At 39.0% G+C, this 15,141-nt stretch overlaps 1 long non-coding RNA gene across 1 annotated transcript; it reads right to left on the bottom strand.

Annotated features, from left to right (window-relative positions):
• Positions 1-4,967: 4,967 nt before the first annotated feature.
• LOC146523090 (uncharacterized) lies at positions 4,968-12,437 on the bottom strand. The gene is made up of 2 exons (XR_014873262.1): positions 11,503-12,437; positions 4,968-11,429 (listed from the first exon to the last, which is right to left on the bottom strand). It is a non-coding gene; the product is annotated as an uncharacterized LOC146523090 (long non-coding RNA).
• Positions 12,438-15,141: the final 2,704 nt, after the last annotated feature.

The raw sequence follows: 15,141 nt of genomic DNA, 5'->3' as shown, positions 1-15,141 counted from the left end.
ATCTCCTTTTCCCTATCTCCTTCCCCTGGCCCTGGGCGAATCAGAACAAGGAGAACAGAGAGGCTGCAGAAAGATATGATTATAATGGAGGGAGCCAAAATGCAGAACGTTGGGGCAGATTGGTAGTTAGGAGGTAATAAGAGTGCAAAACCCGTCAGTCCAAAGCTCAGCAGCCAAGCACAGCCGATGGCGATGTTTCTGATCCTGACCCCACGAGCATTTCTTAGACTCATGTAGGTGATGGGGTGAACAACAGCCAGATAACGCTCTACACAGGTCAGGAGGTGGAAAAATATCTCTCCATAATAAGCAACGTTACAAACATATAATCCTACTGCCTCACTCACTGAGTGATTAGTGTATGTGCCACAATACATGACCAAACACCCTAAGATCGAGATCAGCTCCACGGCAACCACGTGGTAGGTGAAGATGTCAGAGTGGGTTGCTATTTTAATAGAGCGCTGATGCCACCATCTTTGGTGACCAACATAAAAGATGAGAACAAAGACAATGATGAGGAAGGTGATTTTCACTGTATTGAAAGGAATAAATTTGTATGAATATATGGCGCAGATATCGTCCATAACATTGTTGGAGGTGGCGTTAAAAGACATAACTGCTGTATGATGTAGGTCTGAGGAGGAAAAAAAAAGAAAAAAAAAAAAAAAAAAAGCAGCAATTAGAGGGACTGGAAGGGATTGACAGATCACAGTTATAATGCATCTTATTAAGAAAGCAGTCTCTGACAAATTAGTAGCGCTTTAGGCGCAATACTGTGAGAGATAACTGGCATTGATATAGTTTTTTTTTTGTCAACAAATACTCTAACATAAAGTCTTAATTGTTAATCAACATTTAAAAACAAACCACAATGGCATGGGTATGAAATTTTTGACAGTAGAAAAATATACTCAGAATGAATTAAAATACAATATTTTGCTCATTCATAATATCATATTATCAAGCTGGTGGAGTATAATAAATAATTTTCCATTATCCTCTGTCATTAAAATCTGATCACATGTAATTCATAGAGTTGTTCACAAATAAATCAAAGAAAAGGTCTATGACACTTAAAGAAACATTTTCATTTTTAAATGAATATAAAAAAATTCAAATCCAAAACACATTTTGTCTCTTAATTTTAACAATTCGGTAATCCCATTCAGTGTTCTCAGATTTACCTACAAACAAGGATCTTGTCATTGTAGTGACTCGATTTCATTACAGTTGCAAAGTGGAAGCAGCTATGAGTTCCACACAGAATATACTGTGTTGACGTTATCATTAGAAATTATCTGGTTTAACTTAACCTGACCCACTAGATTTAATCACTTCCTCAAAGGTGTAATAAAACCATAGCGCTGTAACTTGACCAAAGAAAAATGGGCTTTTAAGAGTAACCTTTGTTTTAAACAGGTTTAAAAAAAAATAATGAATTAATTTTTAAAAAAATATTAATTACAAGTTCCTAACATATAGGAAAGCAAAAAAAGTAGATAACCTACATCAAAATTTAAATTAATGTATAGTTAGCACAGCTTGAAACACTTTAATCTGAGTTGAATCAGTATAAAAAGATAAACAACAGATTAAATATTTTTTGAAAAAGAAGGCATTTAAAAATTAACGTGTCACTATAATCACCTTTTTGGTTGAATTGTTTCCTCTGGTTTGCGTCTCCAAACTGACCGACTGCTCTTCACTCTAAATGTGCACTGATGCTTCTTCTGGTGTTGATAGTGGTCAGAGCTCACACAGCAGCTGAACACTGGGGGCCTTTTGCATGACTCTGTAGGTGGTTACTGTAAATTACAGAAGCAAATACTTCACCATTTGCAGCACAGTAAGGTATTGCAGGTTACATCAGTATTTTTCTAACAACTATAGATAATATATGTAGAAAAAAAACAAATTCTCTTTTTCACCCCAACATGTAGGAAACCAAAAACTAACATGGAGTTTGTGTAATTAGTTCAGCTGATTTTGGTAGAGTTGTATATACGTGACAGGACAGTTTAGGGTGTGTAAATAATGGAAAAAATCAACATGCTTAGAATTGTTAATGTCTATGTTTATTCTATCAATCCATCACATCTCACAGTATTCAAACGCCTTGTAATTTAAGACAGGTGTTCATTCAAATTAAGGAGTGTCATGCAGCCTGTATCTACATTAAGCAGTTTGATGGGATTAAATTTACAGCTTGTGTGTGAGGATTTTACTATGCATGCAGTATCAACTCTAACTTCCATTGTTATTAGAAGATTTATTGTAACCCTGATACTTATTGCAAGCCATAATTCTGAAATGCAGTGTTTATAGTGTATAATGTGTATGTTTATCAATATTTAAACCTCTCTGTCTTAAATATACATGGTTATATCATCTTATATCATCCATTATAGAGATCAGAGCACTCTTCGTTGCACTCCACAGCACACACTATGTTGTTTGGCTTGTGTTTTGCCAAGTGCACGTCTATGTTCTGACTGGAGAAATTTCTCCTGAATTTCTCTCTCTTCTTTATAAAGGAAGTCAATATTGTTCCGTTTGTCATTTTGGCTACGTTCACACTGAAGGTCTTAATGCTCAATTCCAATTTTTTGAATCAAATCTGATTTTTTTGTCTGTTTGTTCAGACTACAAATAAAATGTGACAGCAAACGTGCTCTAGTGTGAACCCTCAAAGTTGCCCGCATGCGGACCATTATTATTATTATTGTTATTATTAGAAGATTTATTGTAAGCCTGATACAATAAAACACAATGCACTCTGTTTAGACCCAGACCAAACAGTATTGTTTGACTGATGGCCCAAAGACTTGTTTCTGACTTAACGTTTCCCAATTTTGCTTTAAGTTATAAAGTTATTGTGTCATTTACATATGGCCTAATAATTATCCTTATTGCTGTTTTAGAGAGGAGCGGTGCTTTAAAGGATAGTTGCAGATTTCTGTCAGAATCTGCAGATTATACAGTACAAATAAAATGTTCACGTTTCTCCAACGTTGTCTTCCCAACAGTTTCACTGACATCTACACGGGATTGCCAAGAAGTGTTCACCATGTCTTCTCCGGCGCTGATAATTGGCGTCTGTCTTGTGTCAGTGACGTAAAAGACGGATTTAATGCGACATGACCATTCAAACAGCAGTCGCTTTCTAAAACATCAGATATGTATCGGATTCAGTACCACATACGAAAGTGCCCCAGGTTGAGCTGTTCACACTATCATACCATGATCGGATATGGGTCGCATAGCGTCAAAAAAGTCGGATTTGATGCATTTTCGCCTGCAGTGTGAACGTAGCCTTTGTTTCTTCCTAGTTGGTGTTTGAACTAGATAATGTTTTTATTGCTTTAACAATTGTGTTAAATAAAATAGCCTAAGGTAAGTCAGCAAATGATGTTGAATAGGTTGTCACATTTACAAGATACAACAAGACTTTCATGTTTCTATAAACCTAAGTGAATCATGTAGGATCTGCATGAAACTCAACTTCTTTTGTTCTTGCGTAGATGGCATGATACAATCTAGTAAGAGTGGATAGATGCCTGGAATCACAAAATTTACAAGATCACTGGGGTTATAAGAGGCAGACAGCCATACAGACACCACATGTGTGCTATTGCTACTTATTATGGTTTAACCTGTCAAGGACAATAATGTAAAGAAAAATCTTTAACAAGCTTTGTACTTTTTTTAAGCCTGGTTTGACAGCTTGGTGGTGCAGTGCACTGAAAAAAAGGCCATGTTGGATTTACTTGATTCAATAGTGGACATTTGTTGCACACAAATGTTTTGCTTTGGCAGAAACTTAAACAACTGAGTTAAATCAACACAACTTTTTCATATTCAATAAACCTGTGCATTTTGTGTTCCTAAAATGCGATTGAAACATGTTCAGATGAAGTAAGTTGAGCTCTTGGAATATTTTAATCCTTCACAATTTTGTCATTTTATTTCAACACTATTCAATAACTTTTACCCCAATACTACTTGGTCACTTAAATACTACATGTTGTCTTCATATTACATGATGTTCAACAAAGTCTAGATCCTGGTTACCATAAAAATTGAATGGATTTACAATGACTACCATCCTCCGGGTTGCAGGAGAGCTGGGAAATAACCCTGAAGTGATAGGTTACGAGGCAGGGTACACTCTGGACAGCTCACCAGTCTTTCACATAGAAGCAAACAACCACGTGCACTTACATTCACAGGTAATTTAGAATCACCAGTTAACCCTAACTCTAATAACTGCATGACTTTTAACTGTGGGAGGAAATCAGAATACCCAGAGAGAAGCCACTGCAAACTAGCCAGAATGTGGATTTGAACCCAGCACCTTCTTACTGTGAAGCAACAGCACTAACCACCATGCCAACAATCTAGGAAACACAGGAAAGCTATGATTTCCTGTATTTGATGCAGAATTTTTTTGTTTTTGTCCTTGAAAGGTTAATCCACAATAAATAGCAATAGCATGCACGTGGTGTGTGTGTAGTTCTCTGCCTCTTATAACTCCACTGATTTTCCTGCAGTTTGAAATCTTGTGCGATCTTGTGAATTTCATGAGTTCAGCAACTAACCACTCTTACTAGATTGTATCATTTCATCTCAACAGGAACAAATTAAGTTTTTGAATTCTATGCAAATCCTACATGATTTAATTACGTTCATAGAAACATGAAATTATTGTGTTCAAATTACAAGGTAGACTTTTTTAATGTAATGTTAAGAGATATATTCTAAAACACTTCTTCAGTAGAGAATCAGAGAGGAGAAACACACAGAATTTCTTGCTAGCAAGGGCAGCCTAGAGTGAGACTCAGAGACTCGCCCTGAGGACTTGCCCTGGTCCTTTATTTATACACTTCAGTGGGTGCTTGTGTGGTGTGTGTGTGGTGTGTGTGTGTGAGGGGGGGTCAGAGTGTGACCCCATAAAGACTTCCCTAAAACTGCTGGTCTGGAAAGTCCAGCAGTTCATCAAACCAAAACCACTTAGACTGGAAACAGATATAACTACGTTAATCCTACCGTAAAACAATAAAACAAGGTACGAACTTTCTCATGCTCCTGGGATGTGGGGGTGAAAGCCAGAACACCCTGGAATGTTACAGACTTCCTAGGATGAGACATCCTTTCAATAAACACAAATGGTTACATGCAGTATTCTACCATATACAAACTTATATCATTAAAAGATTATACTGACTACTAAGTACAATTTTCCATTGACATTCCCTCCTGTTGTCAGTATAAATTTAAATGAGATATTTGTATGTAAAATCTTGTTGTACATTTTCTGTCACATCGTCATTGGTCACACAAAGTCTTCATGTTCCAACAGGTCGGAGTCATTATCATCACTTGTCACGTCTATGTATGCAGCAACAGTGGAAAATATTATGCGGTTAATCAAGAGTTTTAAACATGGCAGTATACACGTTACAAAGACACAAAATAAAAGTAGAAATATCCCAACTCCGATGAGTAGTCTTTTTAGCACCTGTAACCAGGAGCCAGTGTAAAGCCAAGAAAACCAGTCACTTGTATCGCTTACATAGTCCTGATTTTGGGCCTGCTGGATTTGTCTCAAAGGCGTGCTGGGCATATGGGAACAGACATAATAGTCTGTATTTGCCGATTCTGTCTTTGTCCTGTAAAGGTGAGCGTCGTAGTCAAGGTAACCAGGAGGGTCCACCTTCCCATGGCTACGTACAGGTCCGTCACACCCTACTACTTGGTTACTCTAGAGTTGGCCAATGGCTGGAGGTTGAAGTGCGAGCAATTCCCTACGGGCGCCCAATCAGCACTTCCCCCTCGCCACTGAAGCAACCAAGTGAGGGTGAAACTTTCCTCTACTAGTTGATTTCTGTGAAGGAAGTGGAGTCCTCTGGGACCTCAACCTTTTTGCAGTTGCTCTGATGTATCCAGGAGGGTCTCTCCGCTATTTTGCAGGCAGTTGGAGTGGTCAGAAGCACTTGAAATGGCCTCTATCAACCCCCATCACCTCACTTTAGGCCTTCGTCCTGCGATAGGAATATTTATGACTCTTCTATTGTCCATCCTCTGCAGAAAAACCCCTCTGTGGAAAGGGTACTGGGTCCAGTTATCTTACTGCTGTTATGATCCCAGTAGTCTTCAGAGTGTCATCATATGCACAGTACAGTGACACAGCATTAGGTGATGTTCATAGGAAACTGCTGTCATCACCACCATAGCTTCTGGTTCCTGTGCTTTTCACAGAATCATGATGTCATCCTTAGACTCCCTCTGCGCTGTCGATGGAGCTTGGCACGCTCCCCTCATCCTTCAGGTGCCCGTCTGTTGTCCACAATCTCCTCTGTTGGCCTCTGGAAATCCCCCTTGGCACAGCTCTCATTCCAACGCAGTTTCGTGGTCCTTGCTGTGGCTCCAAAGTCTGATCTCATGATGGGCCCCAATCATCTTGACCTTTGACCTCAACCACTGCCTGGGCTGTCAGCTATGCCTGGAATGGTTCTCGCTTCTCACTGGACCTCTGAAGATTTCTCAGGAGATGACTGCTGCACCTGTATTTCCTTGCTAGGAGGAAAAACTTCTATTTGGAGAGCATGTCAACAATCATCAAACCACATTCTTTAGTTCAGTGAACTTCACTTATAGGCCATCAAAGCCTCATCTGAGCATGGATGCACCACTTGTATAGGTTTAATACCCGTTGAATGAACTGTTAATCACACAAATCGCTGCAAAAATCATATAAAACATAGTTTAATGTTAATTCATTGTTTCATGTTAATCCTGGACCCCTCCTCTTGACACATGGACACTCCCATGAGTCAACTCATCAAAACCAGATTCCTGTCTTAAAGAAAAAGGTTAACTAGATCACGTCCCAGGCAACATCAGGGCATCTCCTCCTCTGGAGCACCACCACCCCGGACCTATAATCCTGCAATAAAAGATGTTAGTGTGTTTTGCATATTAAGTTTGCTTAACACCTGGCTCCGCCAGGAGCCTGCATACACACCATAATGGCCTGGAAAACAAGGTCTGGAAATGAAATCAAACTTCACACTTGTAAACAATTATATCATAAGAGTAATAAAGCATTCAACATCAGCAAGACAAGTATCATGTGCAGGTTTTTTCAAATCAGTAAACTACAAATATTTCCATAATTTGCCTCAGACATGGATCATCCCATGTACTCAGTCAACATTAATGTAATCGGTGACTTCTCTTAAGCAAAGTCACTCCACACATCAATCACTATGAGCTCAATGGTGGTTAGCTAATGAGCCCCATATTAAATTATTCCATAAACACTGCATCTCTTATTTGTTTTTCTCATGTTACTTGTCCGCTTCTGCTGAATTCTCTACATGTACTCTTAGAAAAACAAACATTAGCAATACACATTGACCATCCCGATGGTCAGACACAGGTCGACAGTTTCCAAAGGTGCCATAAAAAGACCATAAAGTTAGCCATCCATAGCTGTGGAAAGAAGTGACACTAGTTTTCAACACAGGAAACACAGTGTAACAGCATCACCAACTCATAACCTATAAACACAGTTTCTTCACACTTAAACCCAGAAATCTTGTAGTAGAAAAACATTAACTAGTTGTCCTGGTATAAATCACATCATCAAATCACAAGAAGAATTGTAATGCTGTAGAAAAGAAATGTAAATGTTAGCGCTGCGCGGGTGTATACACTCTTTCTCACAGTAATCTCTGTGAGCAACACAAACCCATGAATAACACACCTCTGGTAGATTCACAAACACAGAAAGTGGCATTTAAAAGTTAAATCGGTATGCAACCTCAGATGTTGCTGTCATCTTTCTGCTCCTGTAAAAAGAAACACGTAAATTCACCCACCCTTTTGGCCTGTCTAGGTGGAGGTTAACTTTGAGTCGTGGTCAAGTCTTGTCAGCTTTTACCAGTCAGTCAGTTTGTTTTCATTTCCATTTCACTCATTCATTCATTCATTCATCCATTCTTTCTTTCTTTGCTGATAGTGGAAACTATCGCCGCATTTGATTTCCACCCTCAGCAAAATGACGTCATTTCAAAAGAAAAAGAACTTATAATTGGATTACCTCGCTGAATCCTTTTTAGGCAGGGACTCTCATTTTCTAATTGTCCCAAATAAGTGGCTTTCTCCTGAGCCCATTTCAATGTGGAGAAACTCACTTGTAACAATTTTCTCGACGACGTATCGTATAGCGCTTCTGTTCTAATTGTGCAGATCTGCTCAAACAGAGATTATCAAACAAAACTTTCAGTGCACTGTGAAAGTATCAAAATAAAAAGGCCTTGTTAAGTCATGACACAAGCTCCTCATCTCAGGAGGGTAAATCATACCATTAGCATGGTTTATCATACCATCATACTAATTGGCAGGCTCAACTTCACAACAAAAGAAAAATCATCAGCTAGATTCACTCCAAACCAACCATCAGCTGCACAACACTCAACATAAGCCTAATATGTTATGAGTTTAATCCCCAGGTCTGTGCTTCTCACTCATTTGGGCCACAGATCCATATTATCCAGTATTTCTTTTTTTTCGTCATCATAAAACGTGAGACATGTCATCAGCTATTTCACAAAAGACGTTTGTTCTTATGTATTCAGAGTTGTGTATCTAGGTACAGGATTCACTCACACATCAAAACAGGAAACTCAGTGTTTTAGAGTCTCCACTCTAACAAACTCCAACACATCTCATTCACTCGTGCTAGAATTCAGTCACCTTTCATTAATCTAAAAACGATCAACTAATTTGCATATCAGCTATTAACCCACTACGATGACAGGACAACAGAAATGCATGTTCAAAATATTATCACAAAAATAGAATTTCCCTCATACAGTAAATTATTTGTGCTGCATCAATCAAGCAGGAAGCACCTCCCAATTTACTATATTAACAACTAAATTTATTGTCTGATTTCTGGTTGGTCAAACCAGAATCTTTTTTCCCACAAAAGTTAAACTGTTGTCCTGCAACCTAGAGAGTCAATTTTTGCATTGGATAACTTCAGCATTTGATAACAAGTGTCTGTTAAATTCACACTATTTTAACACTTTTTCATTGCATGTGTTTGTGTTATTAGGCAGGTTTAATGCATGTCTGTGGAGCTGCATATCCAGCAGAGCATGTTCTTAAAGCTGCCTTTCCTACACATTTCTCTGCTATTATTTAATCATTTTGTAACAGATGTGCTATGAGTCCACTGATCTTTGCATCACTTCTCGTCACACTAAGTGACTTGGACAAGATGATAAACAGACTCACATGCTCAAGATGTTGTCTAATCTTCATGAGCTCTCTTGTGTTTGTGTTAGTAGGGTTAATGCATGTTCTGCTTGTGTGTGTGATTTTGTATGTTTCTTTTTGCAGTGTTTCAGACTCTTTCACAATCTTCCCACTTAAGCAGTCAGTTTTGTTTTCCCCAGGTTTGCTAACCCAAATTTTGATTTCCCAGATTAAACAAAATTCCTATGTGTTCTCACCACTCCTCTCACTCTGTTGTCCTCTCCCACTTCAACAGTCCAATAGCAGGCAGTTCTCCTTCAGCTTTGTCCTGTGTTTTACTGTCTCTTCTTGCCATTTTCTCCAAAGGTGGCAAATGTCAAACTCCAACAGTCTCCTCAGTTCTCCTCAAACGTTCTTTTCACATGCACAGTGAATTTGCAGCTTGTTGGGAACACAGTGCCATTCATCCAATCAGGCAGGATGATGGGTTTGCTCTTCTTCTCTGATGCTGTTTGTCCACACTGCTGCTGCTTGCTGGGACTCTTTGCTCGGGAGTCTTTTCTCAGGACTTTGCTGCTGTCTCTTTATCTGCCATGTTATTGCTCTTTGGAGCTGCATTCCTTGTCTTCAGGGAGGAGTGAGAGCTCGCTTGTGAGTTTGAGAGACACATGGTGCTGTAAATAAGTTAGCCAGAAACTTGGCCTGAACGTTTCCAATGATGTTAAACTATAACTTTATTCCGACCGCTGCATGTGGAAAATTGATTCAGGTCTGCTTGTCACCTAAAAGTGACAAACTAAGACATTTTCATTATTATTATCACTGCTTAATCAACACACACAACTCTCTCTCTCTCTGTTTTTGTGAACTGTCCTTTCTTAAAAGCAGAAAATAAGATTGTAGTTGTTCTTGGCTGATCAACACAAAACCTTTTTCCTATGATTATTTTTCATCTACAATGTAAATTTTGTCTCTTTTTCACTCTTTTTTTTTTTTTTTAAATAGCTGGTGACCTGCAGAATCACCGCTCTCACAATCAGAGGCAATTACTTTTACACAGCGCACAAAAACACTGTGACGTCAGACACATTCACACTCACTTTTTCATCTGTATAAATAAATCATTTGGCCAATGGCATGTGCCATGGTGATCCATAAGTATGATCACAAGTTTATTTAATTATTTTCAACCCAACAAAACAAATAAACAAAAACATGATGCTGATGCTATGAACACTCTACACACATGAGTCAAGATGTAGGAAAACTGCTCACGGAAACTCTGCACATTCCAGTTATCACAGTTATCATAATTCCCTCTCTTTGAAGAGTTCTTAGCCAGATCTCAATCTGATAATGTGTAGCTTGCTCATCAGCTCAGAAGAGACCACAACGCAACCTCACACAGTGGTTGCGTGCTTTGCCCCACAGTGGCAAAGACTTGCACTTTCATATTCAATTCAGCTTCTCCATCATGTAGTTTTCAGCTGCTTCATACAGGGTTCAGCATATTAGTTGTTTTCATAGGTTTGCTCTATATCTCAACAATGGCTCATATTAGGATGACAGTTTTTCAAACAGGTCAAATGCCTCTATGCACGTAATTAGTTAAAGTATTTACCTATTTTACTTCATATGTCATTGTACTGAATTTGAGCAACCCTAAGCTTAATGCAGATTACTTTCAACAATTATCCACCTCACATCATGACTGACTGAGGTGCCTCCTCATATTAATATTATTTCATCATTAACACCAGTTTACAGGTTGTTATCCTTGCTATTATTAGTATGAATACATTAAAGATAAGTTGTAATTTAGCCTTTTGTTTATTCTCCATTTTCAAAGATTTTGCTGGGCCGTCGCTGGCACGCTTGACTTCAGAGTGGTTTACTGATACGGCCTTCAACTTCACCCTAATGGTGAAGCGGTATCAGTTTTATGAGATGAAACTCAACCGTTCTCCTTTGTCACCAGTACTTGAGCCTCAGCAAAGAAAACAAAAATGGAAGTAATTCAGCAGCATATTGTGCTGTAAAATCAATTATTACTTCCAGACACACACACATATAGACATTTGCGCGCTAATTTGTCACGAAGTATTTCACGGCTACCTCTAAACCCAGTCTAAACACAGTTCCTTTTGGCGAACTTAAACCTAATTTGTCACGAAGTATTTTCAGCTACCTCTAAAACTAGTCTAAACACAGTTCCTTTTGGCGAACTTAAACCTATTTTAATTTCTCTGTCTCAACGTGTTTTCATTTGCTTAAACGTATTTTAATTTGTCACGAAGTAATTTCAGCTACCTCTAAAACTAGTCTAAACACAGTTCCTTTTGGCCAACTCAACCTATTTTATCACGTGACTTTTTTAAACCTTTACGGCCGTTTTATATACCAAAATAGTGTTTCTCACCCTCCGACGTCTCACTGGTGATTCGGATCATCAGACTGAATCCCAGCGCCGTGGACCAGGCCACCGGCCCAGACCCGAATTCAAGTCCTGGGGCTCTCTCCTCGTCTAAGAGGGCTGTGCACAGGCTTCAGTGCTGGTTCCCCACGGCGTCAGGAATCAGTGCTGGATCTTGGAACAGAGTCACAGATAACAGTTCTGATGTTTTCTGCTCCGGCTACGAAGGACCAAATAATGTTAAGAGATATATTCTAAAACACTTCTTCAGTAGAGAATCAGAGAGGAGAAACACACAGAATTTCTTGCTAGCAAGGGCAGCCTAGAGTGAGACTCAGAGACTCGCCCTGAGGACTTGCCCTGGTCCTTTATTTATACACTTCAGTGGGTGCTTGTGTGGTGTGTGTGTGGTGTGTGTGTGTGAGGGGGGGTCAGAGTGTGACCCCATAAAGACTTCCCTAAAACTGCTGGTCTGGAAAGTCCAGCAGTTCATCAAACCAAAACCACTTAGACTGGAAACAGATATAACTACGTTAATCCTACCGTAAAACAATAAAACAAGGTACGAACTTTCTCATGCTCCTGGGATGTGGGGGTGAAAGCCAGAACACCCTGGAATGTTACAGACTTCCTAGGATGAGACATCCTTTCAATAAACACAAATGGTTACATGCAGTATTCTACCATATACAAACTTATATCATTAAAAGATTATACTGACTACTAAGTACAATTTTCCATTGACATGTAACAACCACCCAATTTACTTTTTTTGGTATACCAAAAAAAGTAGAGGTGGCTGCTCGACTTGACTGAGATGGATGCCTTCCTGAAACCACGATCCAAAGAGTGCGAGACTGAAATCCCGTGCAGTGTCGCAGAATTTAACATTGCTATATTATTGACTTACTTCACTTGAACATGATATGAACAATTTAATCTACCCTCTCTGCATATCATGTAGTTTCTACACTATATAGTTACACTTAACTTTAAAGCATGAGGCAATTGTGTTAAATACACGCAAGATGCTTATGTAAATCCAAGAGCTGGCCAATCCCTTTTTTTCAGTGTGGTTAGTACTGTTACCTGGGTTCAAATCCACAATCTGGCTGAGTTTGCAGTAGGTTCTCTCTGGGTACTTTGCATGACTTTTAACTGTAGAAGAAAACCGGTTATTGGGGTTATTGGGGTTAGGATAATTGGTGATAATTGGTGATAATTAGGATAATTGGTGATTCTAAATTAGCCACAAAGAACCTAATCAACATAATCAGAGAAAATATCATAAACCTCTACAAATTATTTGCTATAATAAAAAAATCTGAACGTGATCAGAAAAATAGGAGCTACACCCCATTAATTCTTTAAAATATTAATAACATGAACAATTATTGCTTAATTTATTTTTCTCATCTATATGCGCTAAAAGTACAGCAAAGCCCCTACATGTCCTAAAAGCACTACAGCCTGCCTTCATTATCTCTAGGTGATGAATTTGATACAAAATGTGTTTTCAACATTCTGTCATGAAGATATGAAAGTTCTGTTCTATTGTTTTTTTAAAACTTATGAATACTACAGAGATTAACTGAATGATTACTGCCTGCCAGGCCTTATATGAGCATGCACCTTAAAACATCCTGCCAAGTACAACTGGACAACATATGTAAACACATACAAAGCACAAACAAGCATTGTACAAACAAAAAAGTTGATTTGTGCTGTCATTTGCATAGCCAGCAGCCATTGCTCTATATACGACATGAAAACTTTTGGAAGTCAAATCATTTGGTCTGTTTTCCATTTTTTTCAAACAAAGATGAATGCCTTTTCAGAGGTTGACATAACTATAAGAGCTGAGCATGTCTATTAGGGCTGCCACAAAAACATACAGAAAAGAGAGGCTGCAGAAAGTTATGATTATTATGGAGGGAGCCAAAATACAGAAAGTGGAAAATCTGTAGTTAGCAGGTATTAAAATTGTAACACATGTCATTCCTGAGCTCAGCAGCCAAACATAGCCAATAGTGATGTTTCTGATCCTGACCCCACGAGCACTTCTTAGACTCATGTAGGTGTCTGTTGTAGGGTGAACAGCAGACAAATAATGCTCTACACAGGTCAGGAGGTGGAAAAAGATGAGGACACATAGCGTGAGGAGGAGAGTGATTTTCACTGCATAGAAGGGAATTAATTTTTTTTTAATTTCAATGGATTAATGGGGCAGAAATAGTCCAGAAGATATTTCAAAGTGAAAGTAAACTTTATTGTCATTTTCGCTATATACAGTATAGAGAGATGAGATGACGAGGCTCCAGTTACAGTAGTGCAAAAGAACAAACAATAAATTAGAAAATAAATATACACTTTTGGAATGGGGGAAAAGGATCAATAACATTTTTAAATACAATTTACAGTTAGATGCTTAAAGTCACCTTGGAGTGGTTTAAATGAACCCTTATGGAAGGAGAGAAAAGAGTCCAAATGAGGGGTCAAGCACAATGCAGGAGTCCTTGTAGTGCTTGTGGAAGATGTCCTGTAGCAGAGGTAGAGATGTTCCAATTTTCTTGGTAGCTGCTTTAACAATCAGCTTATGCGTTGTAGCTGGCTGAGGTCGCTGACTTTGGTCACCTGCTTCAAGCGTCTCGATACACCACACTAACAGCCAAAAAAAAAGTCAACGACCATCTCCTTGGTTTTGTCCACATTCAGTGGCAGGTTGTTCTCGCTGCACCAGAACGCCAGCTCTGTACGCCAACTCGTCGTTGCTGCTGATGAGTCCAACCATGGTTGTGTCATTGGAGAGCTTGATGATGTGGTTAGAGCTGTGTAGAGCAGTGCAGTCGTGTCAGGAGAGTGAACAACAGTGGGCTGTAAACACAGCCCTGAGGAGCTCCTGTGCTAAGTCTGATGGTGTTAGAGGTGTTGCTGCCGATTCAGATGTACTGAGGCCTATCTGAAAGGAAATCTACTATCCAGTTTCAGAGAGAGGTGGAGTTTATATTGCCACCACCAATATCAACCCACAATCTTCGATCCTCACTCTGAGACCTCGGTAGCTTTAAGGCCTATGGCATTATTTGTGTGCCTCTATTCTGATGTTGTATTTTGAGGAGAAAATTATGGTTGATACTGCTCATGAGGTTAGCCTTAGTTAGCTTTAGTTTTTCCACTCCCGTATGTGTTGGTTAATTGTGTGCTGATTATATACCCAGTGGTCTACAGAACGCAGCCCCGTGTGCTTTCTGTTTGAATTTTGCAATACATCCTTTATTTCACTTAGTTACTCGTGTGAGGACTTAAGTATGTTGCTACTCCCTGTCACCTAGCAGAGGGGGTCGTAACAATTATCCACATACACACACACACAATAACAGCCCTTCTCGCTCTGTTGTTGGCATTTGCTCTTGCGCAGATCTCTGCTTTGTGTGCCGACAGACATCTGAGGACCTGCT

This window comes from Neolamprologus multifasciatus, chromosome 3 (assembly GCF_963576455.1).
Source record: "Neolamprologus multifasciatus chromosome 3, fNeoMul1.2, whole genome shotgun sequence".
Lineage (NCBI taxonomy): Eukaryota > Metazoa > Chordata > Actinopteri > Cichliformes > Cichlidae > Neolamprologus > Neolamprologus multifasciatus.
The sequence above is the reverse complement of the archived record's forward strand: the minus strand, read 5'-3'. Positions and strand labels throughout refer to the sequence as shown.